Source organism: Panthera uncia, chromosome D4, assembly GCF_023721935.1.
Source record: "Panthera uncia isolate 11264 chromosome D4, Puncia_PCG_1.0, whole genome shotgun sequence".
In the NCBI taxonomy this organism is placed as follows: domain Eukaryota; kingdom Metazoa; phylum Chordata; class Mammalia; order Carnivora; family Felidae; genus Panthera; species Panthera uncia.
Window position 1 is genome coordinate 45351069 of NC_064807.1, and position 25419 is coordinate 45376487.

The 25419-nt window shown below is 37.1% G+C and overlaps 1 pseudogene; it reads right to left on the reverse strand.

Annotated features, from left to right (window-relative positions):
• Nucleotides 1-656: 656 nt before the first annotated feature.
• Nucleotides 657-25419, reverse strand: part of LOC125920164 (transcription initiation factor TFIID subunit 11-like) — a 142628-nt pseudogene continuing 117865 nt past the window's right edge.

A 25419-nucleotide genomic window follows, 5' to 3' on the forward strand; every position in this document is an offset into this window, starting at 1 on the left:
TAAACTTTTACACTACACTTGCTATCACCGTGTTTTACATAGTAGAGTATAGCAAGTCAAAAGTTTCTGGTTGTTTCATCTACTTAAAACCAGAAGGAAGAAATAACCTAAGTTATAGCAACTTCATGCTTCATTATGAACCCATCAAAGCTCTCTTGGAAAGGTTTTCTCTCTGAAAGCAGCTTCCCTGTCTAAAGATGCCTAAGGTCCATGTATCTTTCTTCTTCCAAATAGCCAAGAGACGGTTAAATACTTTAAAATGCCCAAAGGGGGGCACCTGGGTGGCTCCGTCAGTTAAGCATCCGACCTCGGCTCAAGTCATGATATCGCGGTCCGTGAGTTCAAGCCCCGCGTCGGGCTCTGTGCTGACAGCTCAGAGCCTGGAGCCTGTTTCAGATTCTGTGTCTCCCTCTCTCTCTGCCCCTCCCCTGTTCATGCTCTGTCTCTGTCTGTCTCAAAAATAAATACACATTAAAAAAAATTAAAAAAATAAAATAAAATCCCCAAAGAGGTCCCAATATTCAGTCAAGGCAAGTATGAAACAGGGCACATGCTTTTTAGATGTGATGAATATCAGAGTTCTGAGAAAGACATTAAAGCCATCATCAAATCCTTGGAGGACTGAGATATTCGAGCAGCAGTGCAAAAGTCTCAGGCAATAGGAAGAAGTCTGGCACCCGTACTTCTTCCTTCAGTACCAGGCCCTTCTAGGCTTTGTGGTCTAGAAGATGATTTCTGTGTGCTTTGAGTTGGGGATCTGCCCCTTTGACTTTAACCTCTGAACAGTGTCCCTCATATGTTTGAGTTGTAGTTGGTGGCATTTCTCCCCACTTGCCCCACACATCCAGTACTGCTTCTATCATCTCCCCCAGAGAAAACCCTGGAAACACCATTCACAGCAATCCCAACATTCTCCCAACAGGAGGTGCCACATGACAGACTGGATCAGCCTTTGAATGGCTGCCTTAGGGAAACCTGACTGGTGATATGCTTTATAACTGTTCAGCTGCTCCTCAGAAAAAGAAGAAACCAGATCTGCATCTTTTGAATCTCTTCGTCCACTTTTGGCTTCTTCTCTTCTTTTCTTCGGTGTCTATTTTCATTTCTTTGGCTGCAGGAGTAAGTAATGATGAGTCCTCCTTTCCAGTTGCTCTTCAATCTGAGATGTCCTGACTCTTGAGCTGGCAGCTTTGGCCATGTCTTCTCTCTAGTCCCCATCTCCATCCCTGTCAGTTTCCTCCGGGAACGTCTCTATATCGGTGATCCTGGGGGCCCTGGGAGCAGTGCCGTTTTCATCTGACTCCCCTGTCTCTCCACTTTTATCCACGGTGACTCACAGGCATTATCACAGCGGCAAGAAAAAATGGAGAGATCACAATCCTGTCAGACTCTGGAGCTCTGGGTGCAGGCAGCCTCCTAATTTTAAATAACAAATAATCGGGGCACCTGGGTGCCACAGTCGGTTGAGCAGCTGACTTCAGCTCAGGTCATGATCTCACAGTTCCTGGGTTCGAGCCCTGTGTCAGGCTCTGTGCTGACAGCTCAGAGCCTGGAGCCTCCTTTGGATTCTGTGTCTCCCTCTCTCTCTGTCCCTCCCCCACTCGTCCTGTGTCTCTCTCTCCCACAAATAAACATTAAAAAAATTAAAAAAAATAACAATCTACATGGTATGCTAATCACATGGAAGATGTAAACATATCACAGTTGTTCTTGAGGAATTTATCAGTGCTCAGATAGATATCTCTTCATATTAAAAGAAAAATAATAAGTAAAAATAATTATTTTTAAAACTTACCTACCGTGTTCATTGATGGAAAGAATTAAGTTGCTCATCATACTCTTGAAGTATTTTGGGCTTATATTTGGAGTAGCAAATTTCTGTCCAAAGGAAGACTCTGGAGGCCTATGAAGTATCAGAGAAGAAAAACAAGGTTGTTCAGTAGAAATATTTCCATCATTAAACTGTTCAAAATGTCAGTTAAAATCCAGTTATTATTTCTGAAACTGGAAGCATACAGTGTGGCAAATTCCCCCATAGTACATATTCTAAATTTTGCCATTCAGGTGGAACTTTTTCAACACCCACATTTTGTGCTTTCCTTCCTTCCTTTTTCTGACTTCATTCCCTTTTATTTCTATTGGTAGCTCTTAGATTGATCCTCCCTGCTTTGAATAATTCACCATCTAAATAAAAGTAACAACATCAAAGCATCCCAGACTTAATACACTCCATTCCGTCTTGGGCTCCCGCGGGTTGATCTGAAGGAGCCTGAAGAATTAATCACCCAGGATAAGAGCCTCAAGGTTTTCATACATTTAATGCTCAAGTCACTTTCAGGAAAAAAAAAAATTCTCTTTCCCTTTTGTTTTTGTGTTTAGTTTTCTAAACACTGTCATTCTGTTTCCACTTCAGCTCCAGATCCCCGGGACGTCTTGGCACCAAACACATGTAAAACAAATAAACACCTTCTTGCACACTCTAACAAGTGTAGCAATTAGTCGCTGAGCACAGCTTGCTCTCCACCGCGGCAACTCATTTGGTGCTGGTTGTTATTGTAGGAGAACAACTTTGAATCAGCAACATTTGTTTGATTCTGCAGTGTTCACCCCTGTCTGCGTGGCGACTTCTGTACATCCTTTTCAAATCGCAAGTTCTACACCCCTATGAGATGAGCTGCCACCCAGCATACAGCACTTAACCTCCTGTATGTCACCTTGTCACACCCTCATGGAATTTTCAGCAGTGATCCTCACTCCATATGGACTGTAATAACTACTTGCTGTGGTGTGAATTACAGATGATCTCAGTTGAGTATTTTTTCCCTTTTTGTTATATGATAGTATTGGCTTAAAATAGTATTAATAATCTTTGGTATATATTTATGAACAGCCTGTATTCCAAGATACAAAATGTTATTTGTAAGTGCCCAAGTGGTCTCTTTAGTACATAAGTGAGAAAACAACTTGCTTTCATTTTATGTATGCCACAGAGAGGCTAAAGATTTTCTTTGAGTTGATGCAGAACTTGGAAGGTTGAGGGGCGCCTGGGTGGCTCGGTCGGTTAAGCGTCCGACTTCAGCTCAGGTCATGATCTCACGGTCCGTGAGTTCAAGCCCCGCGTCGGGCTCTGTGCTGACAGCTCGGAGCCTGGAGCCTGTTTTAGATTCTGTGTCTCTCTCTCTCTCTGCCCCTCCCCTGTTCATGCTCTGTCTCTCTGTCTCAATAAATAAATAAATAAATAAATAAACAAACATTAAAAAAAAAATTAAAAAAAAAAAGAAATTGGAAGGTTGAACATAAAGTCCCTGTCTGTGGCATTATTTGATACAATATCCTACAATCCCAAATGATTTTATTTCAGAACTGATGGATTCTTTTGTGGGGGAGGGGTTAAAGCATGTTAACATATGTTTTTTATCCTGAAATACAGTGTTGTAAGTTATGGAACAGACTAGTATTATTTGGAAACTGGATCAAATGTTTCTAGCTACAAAAAATTGAATTGCTATTGAACTTTGTGTCAGGGTGCTAACTTCTACCTTTTTTCAACATTATGAGTCAAATTCCCTAGACCTCTTCTTCAGTAATGCAGGGTACATGTGAACAAATAAACAAAATTAATAAACATTCACTAGGTTTTAGCCCCAGCTCTGTGGCTAAGTGTGTAGCTTTGGGTAAGCTGAGCAACCTCTGGGATTCAAGACTTCATCAATTATACCGAACGGTTCAATGAAGTAGTTTTCTAAAGCCCTTTATGGTTCTCAAATGTACTATTTTTATTCCTACCAACTAACTCTTGCATTAGGAGGATTTGATTTTAAGTGACATCATACAGAACTCTGCTTGATTCTTCTGTGTAAAATATGAAGAAATAGAACTATTTACATCTAACTACTGATTATAACTCTACTTATGTGCTAGTCATTGTGCTGAAAGCTAGATGCAGTGAGTGCAATAAAAAGACACTGGCAGCCCCACCCCCAGAGAGATTGGGGCCCAGTGTATGACAGATAAGCAAGCAATCAGGAAAATGATTATAGATTGTGGTAGGTGGCAAGAAGGCAGTAGAGAGCTGAGACTGAGAACAGTGGGTATAGGAAGGAGATACTTTACCTAAGGTAATCAGGGATAGCTTTGCAGGTTTTGGTGTCTTTAGAAATTTTGGTTGCAAGAAAAACCACACCAAGTATACTTGCTCCCTTTGAGAGGAGAAGATAATGGTGTGGGGGGAATATGAGCTGTGATTTCAGAGAAGGTGAATGGAAATGTGCTGGTGCCTTGAGCTGACAGTGTGTTTTGGACAGAGCCTCTTAGTTCTTCTGGACTTGTTTCCCTGTCTGTTCCAGTGCTTATAGGGGCACTCACTAACCAAACTGGTAAGAAATACTGTAGCTGCAAAAACTCTCAGAAAAGTTGCCAACTCTCAAATGAGTGATGAGTTGTTTTTTTTTTTTTTTTAACATATCAGTGAGAGAAAGATTTAAAAATCATCGAACACCTTTCCCTCAATTCTTAATTTTAGCAAGAAGCAAGAAAAGCCATGAGGTAGACAGGCACAGTTGAAAGGCCAAGCAGGAATTCAGAAAAGTAGGCTGGTGAATGAAGACTGGTTTGCTGTGCAAAATGCGATAGCCACAGTTTGCTTCCTCCTTTAGTCCCATTTCTACCACTATATCCACATAGTGTTCCTTCTCCAGTGTAAGGGATTTTTGCTATTTTATCCCGTAAGTTTTGAATAAGGCTTTCTTGTAATTTCCTTATTGCAATGAGCTGGAGTTTAAGTAGATCGTAATGCTGGAAATCTTTCTGTATTAACATTGCAAAGGCTGTCAATATCACTTGTGAAATAGTCATGGAATGGACAGCCTTTCAATTGGAATGACAAATTCAGAAACAGCTATTTGGAGTGTTCATTTCCCAGTGTGACAATTTATCATCAATACCATCTCTTAGGTTTCTTATGTTACAAACTTCATCAAGTTTTCTTAGTTGCTAGACCAATAAGAGAAGCTTCTTTATTATCCATTTACAATATAAAGGAGAATCCCATTTTGCCCACGTTCTTTAAAATGTTACTATCAAAATGCCAAGCCAAGTGTTTAGTGCTGATAGGGCTGCATTTGATAACAGCATTAGCAGATCCTTGGTGGTTCTGCATATATAGCAAAAGCTACAGAGTCCCTTGACAAGGCTTATCCAGTTGAGCCTATGGTATCTCTAGGATGTCTGCATCTATAAATATATAAGCCAGGCTTAGGCTTTTAAAGACGCTGATTAAGAACCACAGAGTGGTTTCTGTTGCCATGCGATAGAAAGTTGTGGAAATCTACAAACTTGTGGGAAAATATAATGGAGCAAGTTGTTCCCCCAAAGGTTTCCATTCTGGTAGGTTAAACATTCTCTAGGGGCACCTGGGTGGCTCAGTCGGTTAAGCGTCTGACTTCTGACCAGGTCATGGTCTCATGGAGCCACGCGTCAGGCTCTGTGCTGACAGCTCGGGGCCTAGAGCCTGCTTCAGATTCTGTGTCTCTGTCTCTCTTTGCCCCTCCCCCCACTCACACTCTCTGTCTCTCTCAAACATAAATAAGCATTAAAAAAATTCTCTAAACACACACTAGTATTTCAGAGTGCTGTCTTGTTAGGCAGCGTTCTCTGGCTGAGGATGTTGGATGAATACCGATCAAATGCCGTGCAGAGAGACTGCATGACAAATACCTGATTTCAAAGATGGTAGAAAATTTTAAAGCCTGCATACAACAGTTATAGGTAGAAGAGCTCATTTTATTGGTTGTGGGTATTTATCCATTATGGTAATCACAGTCTATACGTTTGCAGTCAATTGTATCATTAGTGATACCTTCCCCCATTCATCCTTCCTCTTTATTCTCAGCACATTCTTTGATAATGTTCTTTTGCCATTAAGAGGTTAAAAAAGCGATTCAACTAAATTATTTGAGACCTGAAAAAATATGATATACACTTTCTAAAGCATCCTTGGGAGATTTTAACAGTTGTTGATTTCTTTAAAAAATACCTGTTACACACAGATAAAAATTCTAGCTCCATATATTACTATAGAATATCTTTAAAAGACTGGTGAGAAGAGAAGCAAAAGATTAGTCAACCATGTAACCATGTACAAACATTTCTTTGTTTCCAAAAATTTATTTCATTTTTTTTGTGACAAATATTTCCCTTTCTAGAGAAAGCTAGGATTTTGTAATTTCTTGGAGTGTGCATGGGAAAGGAAAGAGGTTGAAGAGACATTTGAAATAAAATATGTATCAGAACTTTTCTAAATTTTAAGAAATTTAAACAAAACCAGTACACACATGCTTGCATATTTATATGTTCTAGTCTTTGTAAAGAACTAGAAGAGACCATTGTCTTGAGGCTTTCTTAAGTGGACTCTCTTCAGAGCTTTGAAAGATGTGTATTTGAACTCCACTCTTCAGCACATGGTTAATCTGCAAACCATTGGGATTCAATCTTAGGGATGATCAGAACTTTACATGATTCATCTTTAACTGGCCTTAAAATAAAATAGTCCCTTAAATAACAATAGTTATATTCTATCTCTTCTGTTTTTGACAGGGAATGTGTATTGATAACTCAAGTGATTTATCTCTTTTTTAAAAATTTTATTCCACTATAGTTAACATACAGTGTAATATTAGTTTCAGATGTAATATAGTAATTCAACAATTCTGTTTATTACTTATTGCTAATTGTGATAAGTGTACTCATTAATGCCCTTCACCTATTTCACCCACCCTGCTCCTCTCTGGTAACCGTTAGTTTGTTCTCTATAGTTAAGAGTCTGTTTCTTAGTTTGTCTCTCTCTCTCTCTTTTTACCTTTGGTCATTTGTTTTGTTTTTTAAATTCCACATATGAATGAAATCATATGGTATTTGTCTTTCTCTGACTTATTTCACTTAGCATTATACTCTCTTTTTAATGGTTGAGTAACCTTCACATACATATCACATATTCTTTATCCATTCATCTATCAATGGACATTTGGTTGCTTCCTTAATTTGGCTATTGTGAATAAAGCTGCAGTAAACATGGGGTGCATATTATCTTTCTGAATTCGTGTTTTCACAGTCTTTGGGTAACTACTCAGTAATGGAATTACTGGATCACAGAGTAATCCTATTTTTAATTTTATGAAGAAACTCTATACTGCTTTCCACAGTGGCGGCACCAGTTTGCATTCTCATCAACAGTGCATAAGTGTTCCTTTTTTTCTCCACATCTTCATCAACACTTATTTCTTGTGCTTTTGATTTTAGCCATTCTGACAGGTATGAGGAGATATCTCGTTGTGGTTTTTGATTTACATTTCCTTGATGATGAGTGATGTTGAGCATCTTTTCATGTGTCTGTTCACCATCTGGATGTCTTCTTTGGAGAAATGTCTGTTCATGTCTTGTGCCAATTTGGTTTTTTGGTGTTGAGTTGTGTAAGTTCTTTATATATTTTGGATACTAACCCTTTATTGATTTTGTTTGTTCTTCTTTTTATGGCTCCTTTAGGTGTAAGTTTAGGTTGTTTATTTGAGATTTTTCTTGCTTCGTGAGGTAGGCCTGTATTGCTATGAACTTCTCTCTCAGAATAGCTTTTGCTGCATCCCAAAGATTTTGGACCATTGTGTTTTCATTTTCATTTATCTCCTGGTATTTTTAAATTTCCTCTTTTATTTCTTGGTTGACCCATTCATTGTTCAGTAGCATGTCATTTAACTTCTATATATTTGTGGTCTTTCCAGATACTTTTCTTGTGGTTGGCTTCTAGTTTCATAGTGTTGTGGTCAGGAAAACACGTATGGTATGACTTCAATCTTTTCAAAATTGTTGAGACTTGTTTTGTGCTCTAATATGTGATCCATTTTGAAGAATTTTCCATGTTCACTTAAAAAGGATGTGTATTCTGCTGTTTTTGGAAAGAATGTTCTGAATGTATCTGTTAAATCCATCTGTTCCAGTGTGTCATTCAAAACTATTGTGCCCTTATTGATTTTCTGTCTGGATGATCTACCCATTGACATAAATGGGGTGTTAAAGTCCCTTACTATTATTGTATTACTATTGATTACTTCCTTTATGCTTGTTATTAGCTGTTTTATACATTTGGGTGCTTTCATGCTGGGCGCATAAATATTTACAATTATTATATCTTTTTGTTGGATTGTTCCCTGTATGCATGTGTGGTGTCATTCTTGGTCTCTTGTTATAGTCTCTTTTAAAATCTATTTCATCTGACATAAGTATTGCCACCCCAGCTTTCTTTTCATTTCTATAGGCAGGATAAATGCTTGTCTACTCCTTCACTTTCAATCTGCATGTGTCTTTAGGTCTGAAATGAATCTTTTGTAGGCAGCATATAGATGGGTCTTGCTTTTTTATCCATGTGGTCACCCTGTGTCTTTTGATTGGGATATTTAGTCCATTTATATTCAAAGTAATTATTGATAGGTATGGACTTACTGCCATTTTTTACTTGTTTTATGGTTGTTTTTGTAGTTTTTCTCTGTTTCTTCTCTCTTCTCTCATGGTTTTCTGACTTTCTTTAGTGATATACTTGGGTTCCTTTCTCTTTATTTTTTAAATATCTATTACTTGTTTTTGATATGTGGTTACCATTAGGTTTATATATAATATCTTATGCATATAGCAGTCGGTATTAAGTTGATGGTCACTTAAGTTTGAACCCATTATTTACTCCAGGTTTTAGGTATATGGGGTCATACTTTACATCCTTTTATTTTGTGAAATAGTAATCACTCCTGACTGATTTTTTACAGATACACTTAATAGTACTATTTCTGTACTTCATACTTTTCTTACTCCTTCTTGTGGTCTTTCCTTCCCACTCAAAGAATCCCCTTTATTATTTCTGTGGGCTGGTTTAGTGTCATGAATTCTTTTAGTGTTATTTAACTTTTGTTTGTCTTGGAAATTTTATCTGTCTTATTCTGAACAATAGCCTTGATGAGTATTCCGTAGATTATTTTGTTTCAGCACTTTGATTATATTATGCCACTCTTTTCTGGCCTGCAGAGTTTCTGGAGAGAAATCAGCTGATAGACTTGTGGGGTTTCCCTTGTATGTAACCATTTCCTATTTTCTGGCTGCTTTTAAAATTCTCTCTTTATTGTTACTTTTTGCTATTTTAATTAGTATGATTCTTGGTGTGGACCTCCTTGGGTTGATTTTCTTGGGGGCTCTCTGTGCCTCCTGGGCCTGGGTTTCTGTTTCCCTTTCTAAATTCAGGAAGTTTTCAGCTATTGTTTCTTCAAATAAATTTTCTGCCTGCTTTTCTCTCCCTTCTCCTCTGGGATCCCCATAATGCGAATGTTATTAGGCTTGATGGTATAATTGATTTCCCTCTGTTTATTATCGTGTTATATTATTTTTTTCCTCTCTTTTGTTCAGCTTCATTGCTTCCGTTACTTTGTCCCCAGGTCACTGATCTGTTCTTCTGTTTCCACTAGTCTACTATTTATTCCATCTTGCATATTTTTAAATTTTATTTATTGAATTCTTCCTCTCTGATTGGGTTGATTGGGTCTTTTTAATGTTTTCTGTCTCTGTTAAGGGTCTCACTGAGGTCCTCCAGTCTTTTCTTAAGTCCAGTGAATATCTTTATGAGTATTATTTTAAATTCTCTCAGGCATATTACTCATTGCCTTTCCATTTATGTCTCTTTTGTCCTGTTCTTTCATTTGGGACTTACTCCTTTGTCCCCTTGTTTTGTCTAACTCTCTGTGTCTGTTTCTATGTGTTAGGAAAGTCAGCTATATCTTTTTGCGTTTGAAGGTAGTGGCCTTATGAAGAAGAGGTCATGTAGTGCTTTGCAGTGCAGTGTCTCCTGTTCACCAGATTCTGGTGCTTCAGGAGTGCCTCCTGTGTGTGTTGTGTGTGCTCTACTGTTGTGGCTGAGCTACTTTTGCCTTTAGTCCGGTCATCTGCAGTGCTCTCTTTGCATGTTGTGGGCCGGGTTTGTTCCCTGTGTTGTTAGTGGGCCAGTATGGGGCTGGCTTGGTCTTGAGTGGAGTCAGACCAGGTAGGTATTTGCCAGAGACGCAATAGCACTAAACTGCAGGGAAATTTTCTCCATGTTATTCCCTGGGAAACTTTTATTGATGGGCAGGGTCTGCAGTCACATCAGATGTCTGACCCCAGCCCCACTGCTGGGGTTGCTGTCAGACTGGTGTATCTTTGGTTATCTTCGCCCTCTCTCCAGGGCAGGAGTCACTTTGGAGAGGATCTGGCCTTTGTTGGGGTTGCTTGCACACTGCCAGGCTTGTGGCACTGCTTTGGAGGTCTCTGGCCAAAGGTATATTGGATGGGGCAGATCTGCAGGAGAATGCAGGGGCAGGATATGCTATTAGCAAGTTAGGTATAGAATGTTGGTGCTATGCTAGTTCCCATATGTATCCGTGTGGCTAGGCTGGGGGACAGGGGAGGGAAATAGTGCCTTCTAGCTCCTTTATTCCTGGTGAACTCTTCCAAAGATCCCTGCCCCTCCAGCACGGGCTCTGAGATTGGTAAACAAATATCCCTTCTGTGTTTTTCAAACTGCTGCTTCTATTCTTTATCTCCAGGGGGCTGTTTGTTGTGCTGTCTCTTTAAGTGGGGGAAGTCAGTTTTCCTTCATTTTCTGAGCTCTGCTAGAGCCCAGCCCACTGATTTTTAAAGTCCCAGGTGTTAAGCCCCACTGATTATAAGACCTCACAAAATCAGGCTCCTCTGATTTTCAAAGATAAATGCTCTGGAGATTAATCTTTACTGTGTGGGGTTGTCTATGCCTGGGGTACATGGTATGAGAGTCTTTTTCTCTTCTTTCTCTGCACCCCTGGGGTCCCTCCCTCACATGAACAGCCCTGCAGGTCTATCTCTTGACCACATCTCTGCTTTTCCTGTCCTCTTCAACATGGCCTCCTGTCTACATGTAGCCGTGGAGATTCTGCCCTGACAGTCTTTGGGTAGCATTCTCTGGATTATTTACATTGATGCGAGTGTTATCTGGTTGTATCCATGGAATAAGGGGAGCTTAGGATCCTCCTAATTCTCTGTCTTCTCCTGAAGTCTCTCAAGTGAGTTTGGCTATAAAACCAATTCTATTTAACATTCTAGTACTAGCACATTCTATGAAGGAAACAAAACAAATTTAAACCAATCTTTCAAAAGGACTTACTATTTAACACTTTAATCTGTATATTAAAAGCAATATTCTTTCTTTTACTTTTCTCAAAGATTAAAAAAATTTTTTTTAAATGTTTTTATTTATTTTTGAAAGAGAGAGAGAGAGAGAGAGAGAGAGAGAGAGAGAGCATGAGCTGGGGAGGAGCAGAGAGAGAGGGAGACACAGAATCTGAAGCAGGCTCCAGGCTCTGAGCTGTCAGCACAGAGCCTGATGTGGGGCTCAAATTCACGAACTGTGAGATCATGACCTGAGCCGAAGCTGGATGTTCAACTGGCTGAGCCACCCAGGCACCCCACTTTTCTCAAAGATTTTTTTGAGCAACTGGTGTGTGGTGTGAATGTGAATGAGAAATGGTGTGAGGCCTACTATATGTGTTCAGGTGTTGATACTTCTGCTTGGCCTTAATTGCTTTCAAGCTATATCTATTTATCGTGAACTTAGGTTTCAAAGAGACTATACACAAAATTTTGAATTTTATTCTTTGGGAAATAAAAAGAATCCCTGAATAAATGAAAAAAAATATTTATGTAGTGGGTTTGACTTTATTGCTAAATGGTCTTCTGAAATTTCATTCTTTTAATTGGCTAATTAGTAATTACTAGCTAAGTTAAGTAGTTTGTCATATGCAAAAGCATCCTTGGTTTCATAATTAAAACTAGTCAGAAGAATATCATTGGCACAAAAAGGAACAGTTTTGAAATTCAACACATACTCAAAGGAGGAAAGCTTGAGTAGTCAGTTTGACCATTAACATAGGTACATTGCATAAACAAACAAAATTCAGACTAAAGTAGTTCTGATATACTGTGTGATCTTTATAGGACTGGATGAATGTACTTCTCAAAAGTTTTGTGATACAGCAAAATCATTTTTTGCCTTGTTGAAATAACTATGTGATAAAGAAGAGTTTGGGGGAAATTTATACTTTTTTAAAAGTTTATTTATTTATTTTGAGAGAGAGAGAGAGAGAGAGAGAGAGAGAGAGAAGCAGCACACTAATGAGTGGGGGAGAGGCAGAGAGAGGGGGAGAAAGAGAGAATCCCAAGCAGGGTTTGCACTGTCAGCTCAGAGCCTGATGCAGGGCTTGATCCCATGACCGTGCTATCATGACCTGAGCTGAAATCAACAGTTGGGGACTTAACCAACTGAGCTATGCAGGCACCCCAGTAACTACGTGACGAAGGAGTTTGGGGGAAATTTATACTTGACAGAAGGCATTCTCAATATTTAAACATCTTTTTTTAAATTTACTATTTTAATGGAAAATAAAGCTGATGGGTATGTACTGTTGTTCTGTGAAACACAAATACACCTATATATACATATACACATAATAAGTCTGTTGTAAATTTAGGCATAAAATGAGGGCTGGGGCGCCTGGATGGCTCAGTCGGTTGGGCGTCCGACTTCAGCTCAGGTCACTATCTCACTGCTCGTGAGTTCGAGCCCCACGTCGGGCTCTGCTGACAGCTCCGAGCCTGGAGCCTGCTTTGGATTCTGTGTCTCCCTCTCCATGCCCCTCCCCTGCTCATGCTCTCTCTCTCTCTCTCTCTCTCTCTCTCTCAAATATAAAATAAAACATTAAAAAATTTAAAAAAAAATGAGGGCTAAAATTGTTCAATTTACTAAGCAATACCAAAGCAGAGGGCACGTAGTATTATGGTGGATGAGAAGGTCCCATGGACAAAATTGAAACTTCCACCTTGGCTAGGAAATATACTCAGAAGCCTTCAAGATTAATCTTAAATAATGAAGAGGACATATGAAGGCATACGCATAGAGAAGGGCATTGCAACTTATTCTGCATTTGGACGATAAGAAGTAAATATGAGATAGTAATTATAGCACTCTGTATTTATTCAATGACATTTCAGTGTCCCTTAAAGTTGCAGTGGGAGTTGTTTTGGGTAGATGACATATTTGCTCATTCAACCACCCTAAATTTAAGAATGGGAGATCTTTCAAGCCAAGGGAGACCTGATTTGTACCTGTTTGTAGGAAAATCAGCCCAGTCAGCTCTTTTTTCTTCAAATAAAAGCAGAAATAAGCACTACTACCATTTATTGAGTACCTGATATCTTCAGGTACCTTGCTTGCTGTGACTTTTTCAAAGGACTGTATTATTTTCCCTGTTCTACAAATAAAGCAATAAAATTGTCCACGTAGCAGAGACCTAGGATTAATCAACATTGCAGACAATAGTACAGAAACACTATCAATGAATTTTGAAACCTAAACACAGGCTGTATAAAGTTATTTTAAGTCTGTTTTCAGATTCAAGAATGGGGAGTGCAGATATTACAAGAGGTTAGAAGCATCTTGATAAAGCTCTATTTTAATCATCCTTAACACCCTGGTGGCATTTCCATGGCTTCTGTAAAATTGTACTTTTCTGTTTATCTTCCTCCTTTCTGACTGAAATTTGCTTATCTTGGATTTTGACTGCTCTTACTTTTAACATCACTACCAACATAGTGTACTCTCCCAAGATGATATTAATCGTTTTGAAAAGCTGTTAGCACAGAGCCTGACGTGGGGCTTGAACTCACAAACCATGAGATCATGACCTAAGCCGAAATCAAGAATCAGTCGCTTAACCAACTTAGCCACCCAGACACCCCTATCCTATGTTTTTAGTTATCATAACATTTGTAGTATTTACATGTTTTCCCAGGTCTTGACTGTCACCTTCCTGCTATTCTTTATTTTATAGCTGTGTTCAGGACAAGCCAGCATTTACTCCAGCAGTTTCTCAAATACAATCAGTCCCAAACTGAAAATAATCATCCCCACATGTTCCCATTTCTTTTTCAGTTACTCTGCTTTTGTCTCTGTTACATGGAGACATTTTCTCATGTCCCAGGCTAGAACATTTCAAGCCATTTTTTTTTTGTCTTCACATTATTATATCTGTTTCTAAGTTCTATAATTTTCCTGTCAGTTGCGTCATTGATTTACCCATTTGTTTCCATTTCCAGCTCCTTAATTTAGGACTTCCGAATCTATGTCCAAATTATCTTTCAATGAGCACTCTGATGTCTTTTCTCACTCTTTGTCTTATACTCAAAATAGCCTCCTTTCCTACACTCAGCTTAATTCTATATATTCTTCTCTGATGATGCCTGTACACCTAAATCTTGGCTTTCTGTAACCAAATCCTAAATCTTAGAAATGAGACCATGTGGTTTAATCCTTTATTGAGTTTTTATTTCATATTGTCTTCTCAGATAAATTATCACCTCTCTTAGGTCACGAACTGTGGTCATGAACCCTTTGATAATTGGAGAAGAATTAGAGCATCGGGACACTTAATAAATACTAGGAATTGACCGAAGGACTTTTTCAAGACCTCAGAGAAAGAATGAGAAATGTAACCAGATCGCCAAACCAGACTCCAGATTGATTCAGTATGTGTGGCAACTAAAAACAGATTATGGAACAAGGTGTATCTCAAAGTTCATACGTTGGCTTTTCTACTTGGCCAAATTAGTTAAATCCTTTAAACCGCAGTGTTCTCATTTGTGACATGGGGATAATCCTATCCATCTTCTGTTATCATTGTAGATACTAAATGGGATAATAATACAAAATTACTAAATTTGTATATTGCTAATACCTTAACTGGATATTTTACATGGCTATTTCATTTACTATGTAATAATGACTTCTTGAAATACACTGAGGTAGGTGCTATTATTATCATCTTCAGTTTACAAAGAAGTTAAGGTTTAGAGGTTAAGCAACTTGCCCAAGATTATAACTCATGAGCAGTGGGACAAGGATGTGAACCCAACGTTGTAAAATTTAACCCCTTAATCAGTAAACTGTAATGTATGTAAGCATTTGACACAATGATGAGCTCATATTACATATTCAATAAATGATAGCAGTTTTATTAGCATGAAGGATGTCTTCGCATAAGATTTGAGGGCTTGCTGTCCAATGCTATTGGATGAATGCATTCTAGTCTGTCTTTCTATTATTATCACCTACTCTCCTAGACTCTATGCCACTATTTTAGCAAGATTGTCCTCTAATGTATCCCTTGGTAAATGAAACAGGAAATTTCTTATTCCCAGTCCCATGATCCAACAGGAAATCAAACATACTTTTCTCTAACAACTTCGTAGCCTTAAGAATAACTATTCCATGTCCTCCTTTGGTGTCTGTAGGAGAAATAGTTAGATTGTGGAATCTAAATCTTAGTTGTGGAATTAACTAATATTGTGACCTTGAGTATGTTATTTTTACCACTTTGGGTTTTATTCTTCCCATTCTAAGAAAGGGGCTTGAGTTATTTATTTTCTAATGTCACTTACAAATATTTTACAGCAGTCCTAAATATGGAATTAGAACTCTGAGTAAGGATATATAATTGTAATTGTGAAAAACAAAGAATAACTGTAGGAACATTAGTTTTATGTTCAAATATTTCAATGATTATACATCTTTAACATTGTCTCCACCAACATTTCTTTCCTTTAATTATTCCAACTGAAAACTTTTCTATTTATTTATTTATTTATTTATTTATTTATTTAGAAACTAGCCTGCAAGCATCTCAGAGGAGGGTTTGCACTTCTAAAAGTTGTTTTAGTCCCCACCACACCCTTTCTCTTGTGATCAAGAGAATGAGAAGACAGAATGCAAGCATTTGGTAGGACTGCCGTATTAACACTCCTTGCTGTTTGCAGCATAGTTCTCCAACCTGTTTCAATAACAAAATCATTAATTATTCATTAGAACCTTTCTCTTCACGAGTAATTAGTTAAGCAGCACTGGAAGAAGGTTCTAAGGGGAACATGTTCACAGACCAAGAAGTCAAGGGTGTTAAATTATGATCATGATTATTTTATTTCGGAAAGTGACAGCACGTACTACTTATTTCTGTCACTCAGAGGCCAACAACGGCAACGCTGATGGTTTACCTGAGCTCTGCTCATCTGTTTACACTTTTACATTCAATAAAGCTGTGCAGTTACTATGGCAACTGGGAGTCTATAAGGTCTGTTTCAAAACCTGTGTTTGGCAGTTTATGTGCATAAATCTTCAACACACTGATATAAGGCTCTAGTCCAGTGTTTCATTAATTTGTATTTTCTTTGTATCTCAGACAGATAGTGTTTTATTTTATAAACTGTGAAGTCAAGAAGAGGTTGGCTGAAGAAACAATTTGTCTTGAGAGTCTAACCTTGGAGACTTAGAGAATTCTGGCCTATTAGCATGAAAATAAAGCACAAAGCTTGGCATTTCAGATATATAAACATTAACCCTGATTTCTTCTACGAAGTTGGTAAAAGCATTGGATCTTTTACAATTCAGGTTCCTAAGCAGTTCAATAATGACTCCTCTAACTGGGAAGGTAGAAAACCAAACACTGGTTTCCAAAGGAGAATGAGCAGTAATGGAGTACGTTTTCCTCCTTAATATTGGTATATAAAACTGTATACTAATAGTTCTATGAGATGATAAAACTATTCTGGTACAGGTGAGGTTGCATCATTTCTGCCCGGAAGAAGTCATTAGAGAAAGAGCTCAACTAACACATATGATCAATACATCAAACTTGCTCAATAGACTCCTTTATGTGTCAAAGTGTCTTGTAATCTTCAGAACTTTCTCCAGCAAATATTTGAACTATATTGAGGAAGTGTGGTCAGTGTGGGTAAATGTAGTCTATTTGAGCCTGCAAGTCTTTAATGTGAGATCAACATGGATTTGAAATCTGGTTCTGCTTAGCAACTTGACCTTTCCGAGCCTCTGTTACCTCATCTGAAAAATTCAAATAGGAATATATATTAGCTGTGTTATTGTTTGAATTGCTATATAGATGACCTGTTTTTCAATTATGTTTTTCAATTATGAAATAAACATAAAATTTACCATTTTAGCCATTTTTAACGGTACTTAAGTGGCATTAAGTACATTTACATTGTTGTACAACCATCATTGCCATCTATCTCCAAAGCGTTTATCATGTAAAACTGAAACTCTGTACCCGTTGGACAATAACTTTTCATTTCCTCCTTTCTCCAGCCCATAGCAACTACCATTCTATTTTCTCTCTCTCTGAATTTAACTGTTTTAGGTACCACATGAATCTTACCAAGAATCATTTGTTCTTTTAAAAAAAATGTATATTTATTTATTTTTGAGGGAGACAGAGTGTGAGCAGGAAAGGGGCAGAGAGAAAGGGAGACACAGAATCTGAGTCAGGATCTAGGCTCTGAGTTGTCAACACAGAGCCTGATGCGGGGCTCGAACCCACAAACTGTGAGAGCATCACCTGAGCCTAAGTCAGATGCTTAACAGACTGAGCCATCCAGGTGCCCCAAGCGTTTGTTCTTTTGTGAGATTTATTTCACTTAGCATAATGTGCTCAAGGTTCATCCATGTGGTAGCCTTTTCCTTCCTAAGGCTGAATATTATTCCATTGTAGGTGTATACTATATTTTGTGTATTCATTCATCTATCAATACACAGTTGGGTTGCTTCCATCTTTTGGCTATTGTGAATAATGCAGCTATGAACATGAGTAGAAATATCTCTTTAAGTCCCTAATTTCAATTCTTTTGGGCTTACACCCAGAAGTGAAATTGTTGGATCACATGTATTTGCATTTTTAATTTTTTGAGGAAATGCTCAACTGTTTTCCACAGTGGTTGCCCCATTTTACATTACCACCAGCAGTTCCTGAGGGTTCTGATTTCTCCACATCCTCACCAAAACTTGTTGTTTTCTTACTTTTTGATAATCACTATCCTAATAGGTATGTAGTGGTACTTCATTATGGTTCCATTTGTATTTCCTTACTAATTAGTGATGTTGAGCATGGTTTTATGTGGCAGTTTGTATATCTCTGGAGAAAATCTATTCAAATCTGTTATGGGCTGAATTGTTCACATGTTGAGGCTCTAACCCCAGCGCCTCAGAACGTGACCATAGTTGAAGATTAGGTCTTTCAAGAGATAATAAAGTTATAATGAGATCTTTAGGGTGGGCCCTATTTCAACATGACTGGAGTTCTTGTAAGAGGAGGAAATCGGGACATGCATATGAACACACAGAGGAAAGACCATAGAGAGAGAAGATGGCCATATATGGGCCAAAAAGAGAGGCCTCAGAAGAAATAAACTTTGATGACACCTTGATGTTTGACTTCTAGCCTCCAAAAATATGAGGAAATAAATTTTAGTTTTTTAAGCAACCCAAGTCTGTGGTTTTTGTCATGTCAGCCCTGGCATACTAATATGTAGTCTTTAGCCATATTTTTAATTGGGTTGTATTTTTTGGTTGTTGTTGAGTTATAGAAGATCTTTATATATTCTGAATATTAACTCCTTATCAAGTGTATAATTTGCAAATATTTTCTATCTTTCCATGTATCTAGATTAAATTTTAGAAATGTGTCTGTATTTTATAGTTCATAGGTAACACTCAACAAATGATAGCTGTTGTCGGTAAATGCACAAATGTACACTTATTATAATTTGTAGCCCTCTTTATCTTTTGCTATTTTCCTTTTTTACTGTAAAAATGGGGCAAAAAATGAAAGAATAATTATTTAATGTTAGGGAGTCTCTGGATATCAACAGAAAAAGCATAATTGTCCACTACAGATGACTTGGCACAAACAAATTGGTCAAATACAGCATCTGTTAAACATTAGAATCTAAGAATATGTCAGGCTGAAAAGAGGATATGTACATTCTGGGATATGTAGACCAGACATATAGATAAGCTAAGTGGATAATATATACAGTGTCCTATGATTTGATACTGTAGAAAATTAGTTTTAATATGATTCAAATCCTATGCATTGATTATGATGTGACCAATAGACTATAGGAGACAAAATTAATATGTTCGTTGGAGAAAAAAAAAAAGACACCAAAGTCTTGAACACTGAAAGCATGCTATTTTTTTCTGTACAGAGAATTCCAAGTACAAAAGCTTATAAAGTGAAATTTATTTAGTAGTTTGTATGAGCATTTTCTGTTAGAAGAAATGGAATTAAGTGGTGAAAGAAGTTGAAGTTAAGTGCTCTTACGCATGGGCACCTGGGTAGTTCAGTTGGTTAAGCACCTGACTCTTGATATCGACTCAGATCATGATCCCAGGGTCATGGAATTGAGCCCCTTGTTGGGCTCCATGCTCAATAATAAATAAATAAATATCTATTTATTAATTAAAACTGTTTATTGTTTATTTATTAATTAAATACATTTAGTAAATATTCATTGATTTGTTTATTTTGTATTCAAAATAAATAAACATTTAAAAAATGGTCTGATTCAAAACAAAGACAAAAATAAGGCAAAACGAAACAACCAAAATAAATAAGCAATATTTCTAGCTTTTTTTAATTTTTAATTTTCTTTTTAGAGAGAGAGAGACAACATGAGTACTGGACAGAGGCAGAGAGAGAGAGAGAGAGACAGAGAGAGAGAATCTTAAGCAGGCTCCATGCTCAGCACAGAGCCCAACACGGGCCTTGATCCCGTGACCTGAGCCCAAATCAAGAGTTGGCTGCCCAACCAACTGAGCCACCCAGGTGCCCCAACATCTCGAGCTTTATCTATTGAGCCTCTTGTTTTGCCCTGGATGAGTAAAGTGGGAATATTTATTTTGGAATTGCTAGTAAAATATCACTTAAAAAAGTTCTTTTTGTATTTGTAAACTACAGATAATTGCTTTAAAAAGCGGTATTTTGGGGGGGGCTGCATAACAAGGAATTGTATTTTAGTTTTGTCATTTGAAGTTAGAAATTTAATAATGAAACTAATTTGAAATAATGAGAAACAAATAAGAGATAGATAAAAGAGCAACATGAATTATACCCAGTAAAGCTGGAAAAAGGTAAACAACAACAACAACAACAACAAAAGAAAACCAGGATGTCTGTTGTCACCACAGATAATGCAGTAAGGAAAGAAGTAGTCAATATTGGCTTGCATATGATGGAAAGTTTCGTAGGAAGGGTGATCCTTGAAAGTTTTAGATAGTTGGTATTGGAAGGAGATGTCTCTCAGGATGAGAGAACCAAGGTATGAAAAATAAAGAGGTAGGATTTTGTATGGTGTGGGTTGATAGAGTTTGATTCTAAGCAGTGCTATTCTGAATGGTTCCTCAAGGTCATTTTTTTGTGAGAGAGCTCAAACTGACAATAATGTTGTCTTTGATGTGTATTTTTATTTCTTCAAGGGATAAATTAGTCTAATGACTGGAGTGACTTAATTGCACTATTTAGTGTTTATTTATTGTGGGCCAGGATTTAATGAGTTGTTATTGTGTTTTATTATATGTTGTAAATATTTATCTTAGCCTGTTTGCACCGTTCTTTAGAAATGTTTGATTTACATATGTCTTTCCAAGATAGAAATGCATAATTAGTCATAGATGACAAATGGATTTCATTAAGTATTTCAATATGTGGTAAATTGGTTGTATGAAAAATATGATTGATTTCTTTCCATCTGAGATACATTTCAGGTGACTAATCATTGAAACCACAGCTGACATGAGGTATCTTTTTTGTTTTTTCTTATCTGTGTGTACTTTGTGGTTGTATATTCAATGATAGGAGGTATGTTGTAGCAAGGTATTTGTTTATCAGATTGTGTATAATAAATCCATTAATTACACTCTTACATAAATTGATGAAACAACAAATGAAGATTATCTGTTAGGTAAATACAAGGATGTAGAATCTAGGAAAAGATAATATAAAGAAAACTATAGGTTGAGATAGATTTAATAAGGGAATGAATGAGTTATTATACATGTTGAACAGATCCTTTAAGTAAAGTGTATTTGTCTTTAGTTTTTGAGCTTTGAATCACAGTAGATTTATTTTAATACAAGTATTTAGTAATGCTTTTAAAAATGAAAGATGAAAGTAAAAAAAAAATCCACTTTCCCAAAATAGAGAATTTTAAGAATTACTCCAATTTCAAAATAAAAGTTAGTAGTGAAAGAAAAATTCTCATATGGTTTTTGTGTTATTATAGTGATGAAGCTCTGGCCTGAAGCTGAAGTATTGTATCTGCTATAAAATTATGGATGGCCATGTTACATCACAGATGATGAACATAGATGAACATAAAAATTTTTTGTACCTTCAAAATTCTGTGACTCTGTGGGCAATTATAAATTTACCTGGGATGTAAAGTATGGTGTTATTCAGAAAATATTATATAAATTCTAAGTAAAAATAAAATCTCTTAAATTCAAGGGCTATAATATTGGCATTTTTAAATGTGATAAATTGATTATTCTAGGAGGAAGAAAAGTTATGCTACTGTCTTGCTTTCATTTGACTGTCTCATTGCCTTTGCCATTCCTGATAATGTTTGGAAGAAACAGACTAATTATTTAGGAAAGCATTCAGTTTGAGTAATGTATGCTGAGTTCCCCAGAGGGAAAATACATTTAATTATTTTGACCAGAATAACACTTAGTTTAATCTTATCACTGATATCTTCTTCACTTTCTCTGGTCATAAATTATTCTTCTCAAGATAGATAGAAAGTATCAGAACATTTACTGCCTCATTAGGAATTCCTTCCCAGAACAGGTGCATCAATGTGTTTAGTAGGTGAGGTCAGTGCTGGAGAGTGCTAACCAACTTTATATTCTTTTTGTCGTAGTCTCCCAGCAGACAGAAAAGAACCATAGTCTTAATCTTAATTCTCTTTTCTCTTTAACACTCTCAAACCCCCCAGCATCATCTAATTTTAAAGGAATAGGTGATTCAGTAGTCAATAGCACTAAAGATATCTGTCCCCAAAACGACTAGTCTGGAGTTAGGAAGGAGTCAACTCCATCTGGAGTTCAATCACACTTTCCCATATGGTTAATCACCAGCTGCTTATGAAGGAGAGTGTTGTCAAGGCTGGTAGGCCCGAAATTAGCTGCGCGTCTGCATTTTGGCTATAGGCAAAACCTATAACAAGCTTAGAGTGTATGAAGGCAAAGATAGCTATGACTCCTTTATTCCCTATAATTTTTTTCAATATGAAAAGTGCTGTATTAATAAAAGAAAATGTATCTGCGCTGGTAAGAAGCAGCCTGTATCACTTTCTGAAATCCAAATTAAGTCTGAATATAATTAGCATGTGGCTAGACGTGAGTATTATTAATACAAGTCTTGCGACTTTACAGCTGGCATATGCAAGTTTCGGAATTTTATTTATGTGATTCATTTTACTCTTTCCTGATAATGATAATAGGTTTTGGTTGCTTAAAATTATGTTTGCTTTGTTTATAATTCATGGGTTATATCCTAAGCTTTTTGAAAGCTAACCTAGTGTGGGGACATTGTTGCCTTAGTCTACTATAGAATGCTTTTGAATGCCTGGAAGTTAGTGTCACAGATGTTTTTGTTTGTTGTTTTATTTTATTATTTTTTGTTTTTTAGCGATGATTAGTTTTTGATTGATGCCTATTTGGAGATATTTAAAACTTCTTGTATGATAATTACTGAAATTATCAATAATATCTCTATCTTGAAGTTTTAACTTTTTTTTTTTTAATTGAGTGGCATTGGTAGTCTTAGCCATAGATAGGAACAGGAGGCAAACTATTATTCCGTTTTACTCAAGCAGAAAATTGAATTTAGTATCTGGTGTGTGTTACACAGTGACTATTTGGTTAGGGATATTGGACCTCGTTTCTTATCCAGCATAATATTATGGGAATTAATGCCTTTAAACATTTTGCCACTGAATTTCTTATGTTGAGACACTAGACCAGATCTTTTGGAGGAAGCTTTATGCAAAGTGACCATGAGGGCGGGGATCATTTATTCGCATTGTAACCAACAATCAAGTCTATGTTTGTTGTTTTCAGTGGGGTGATTTTCCCCCTCTTTAACGGTCAGCAAAAAAAAAAACCTGTAATGGAATTGAATTGAAACTGTGATGACTTTTGAAAAAACAATTTCCTGTATAAGTTATAATTTAATGCAAAAGGCTGCACAAACCTTTCAGGATGCAGCTTGGTGATCTAGATAGACACTGATGATGTTAATCAAGTACCTGTGGTCCATTCCACTGATTTGTGAAATGTATAGAGCAGATGGGGGCAGAAAAGCTTTAAAAAAAATTACCATAGTGAGAGCAACACATTTTTTGAATGAGAATATTTTAAGAATACATTTTGGCAGTTTAGGTAAACGTACACTTGTAAAAATTATGTCATATACTTCTCATGCATATGCATGTTGCTAGATGGTTAAAACATTGCACCAGGGAATTGTTCTTCTGGTCAACCTTCAATGAGAAATTCATACAGACTTCTCCAGTGAACAAGCAAAATGATTTTGAACAACCAGCACTAATATTTTTGTATAAAGAATGTGACATAATAGCCACTAACTGATTTGGATATACTTTAATATTCTCACGTATGTCACAGTAATTTCAAGTTTGTATAGTCAGCTTTATTGCTTTACTGAATTGTGTGCTACTGCTGTAATATCCCCATTATATAGACTTCATCCAAATGCCCAACACCCCAAATTCTCCTTATTTCCTTTACATACTTTACCTTGAAATTAGGGCATTCTGCCAAAAAATAAGTGGTTGTGATCACATGATCCAAATAAGCACGTGTCTTTTGTAGTTAACTAATAAAGGTATTAGCACAGTTCAACCCTATTATTTTCATAATTCTTTAAAAATCTCGTTTCCTCTTGGGGCACCTGGGTGCGTGGCTCACTTGGTTACGTGTCTGACTTTGGCTCAGATTAAGATCTCACAGTTAGTGGGTTCGAGCGCTCTGTGCTGACTGACCGCTCAGAGCCTGGAGCCTGCGTCGGAGTCTGTGTCTCCCTCTCTCTGCCCCTCCCCTGCTTGTGCTCTGTCTCTGTTTTTCAAAAATAAATAAAAATGTGAAAACAATTAAAAAAAATCACTTTTCCGCTTTACTTAAGCAATCGGGTTAAAACTCTAAAGGCAAAATCATCTATCTATTAAACAGGAATTTAATTGCTGGAAGTAGAAAAAAAATGAAATAATTCTAATGGGATTTTAAAACATTTCATTTCTAACCAATATCCTCTAAGGAAATGTAGCGCTAAGAAATGATCCACGAGTGGCTATCCATTCTGTTGCAGTGGCTCAGCCCAGTTGATATGAGCTGATGTCTACTGGCAATATACGCCATGCACATGTGTTAAATCATTTAATCCTCAAAACAGGCTTCTGTGGCAGATACCATTATCATCCTCCCTATTTTACAGATAGCAAACCGTGGCACTGAGAATTTAAGGAACTTGCCTGGTGTCATTTGATTAGTAAGCAGAAAAGCTGTGATTTGAACTTTAGGCAGTCTGGTTTTCCAGCCTATGCTGGATTTTGGTATTGTGGGTGGTAATGGATGGATTGATTAAAAATGATTCTTTCAGTTTGCGAAAATCCTGGAAAGAGCATGGAACAAAGGTCATTTACTTCTGAGCAGAGGGTACTTCAGACATCCCTATAGAAAGAAAGATGTGCCAAAGAAAAGGCTTAGTAAGAGCAGGTGTGAGACACAGGAGGATTTTTTGTAGCATTGCTGCATCATTCTTTGCTTTGCACAGATAGCTGGTGTAACTAACCCTGACAATGAATGATTTTGTCACATCTCCCTGTGAAGATTAACTAGGATTTCCCAGTAAACAAAAGTGCCCCATGATGCAGTTTTACACACACTGCAGATCCAGATGCCACAAAACTCAGTTGTGACATTGCCAGTTCCAGTCTTTTCTTTTCTTTCTGTGTTTAGAGCTCTAAATACCCATTGTGTTTTCCAGGTTTTTATTTAAATGCCAGCTAGTTAACATACAGTGCATCATTAGTTTCAGGTGTAGAATTTAGTGATTCATGCTTCCATACATCATCCGGTGCTCATCACCAGTGCCCTCCTTCATGCCCATCACCCACTTAACCCATCTCCCCGTCCACCTCCCCTCCAATAACCTCAGATTGTTCTCTATGGTTAAGAGTCTGTTTCTTGGTTTGCCTCTCTTTTTTCCCCTCTATGTTCATTTGTTTTGCTTCTTAAATTCCACATATGAGTGAAATCATATGGTATTTCTCTTTCTCTGGCTGACTGATTTCACTTAGCATAATACTGTCTAGCTCCCTTGACATTATTGCAAATGACAAGATTGCATTCTTCTTGATGGCTGAGTAGTATTCCATTGTGTGTATATATACACTACA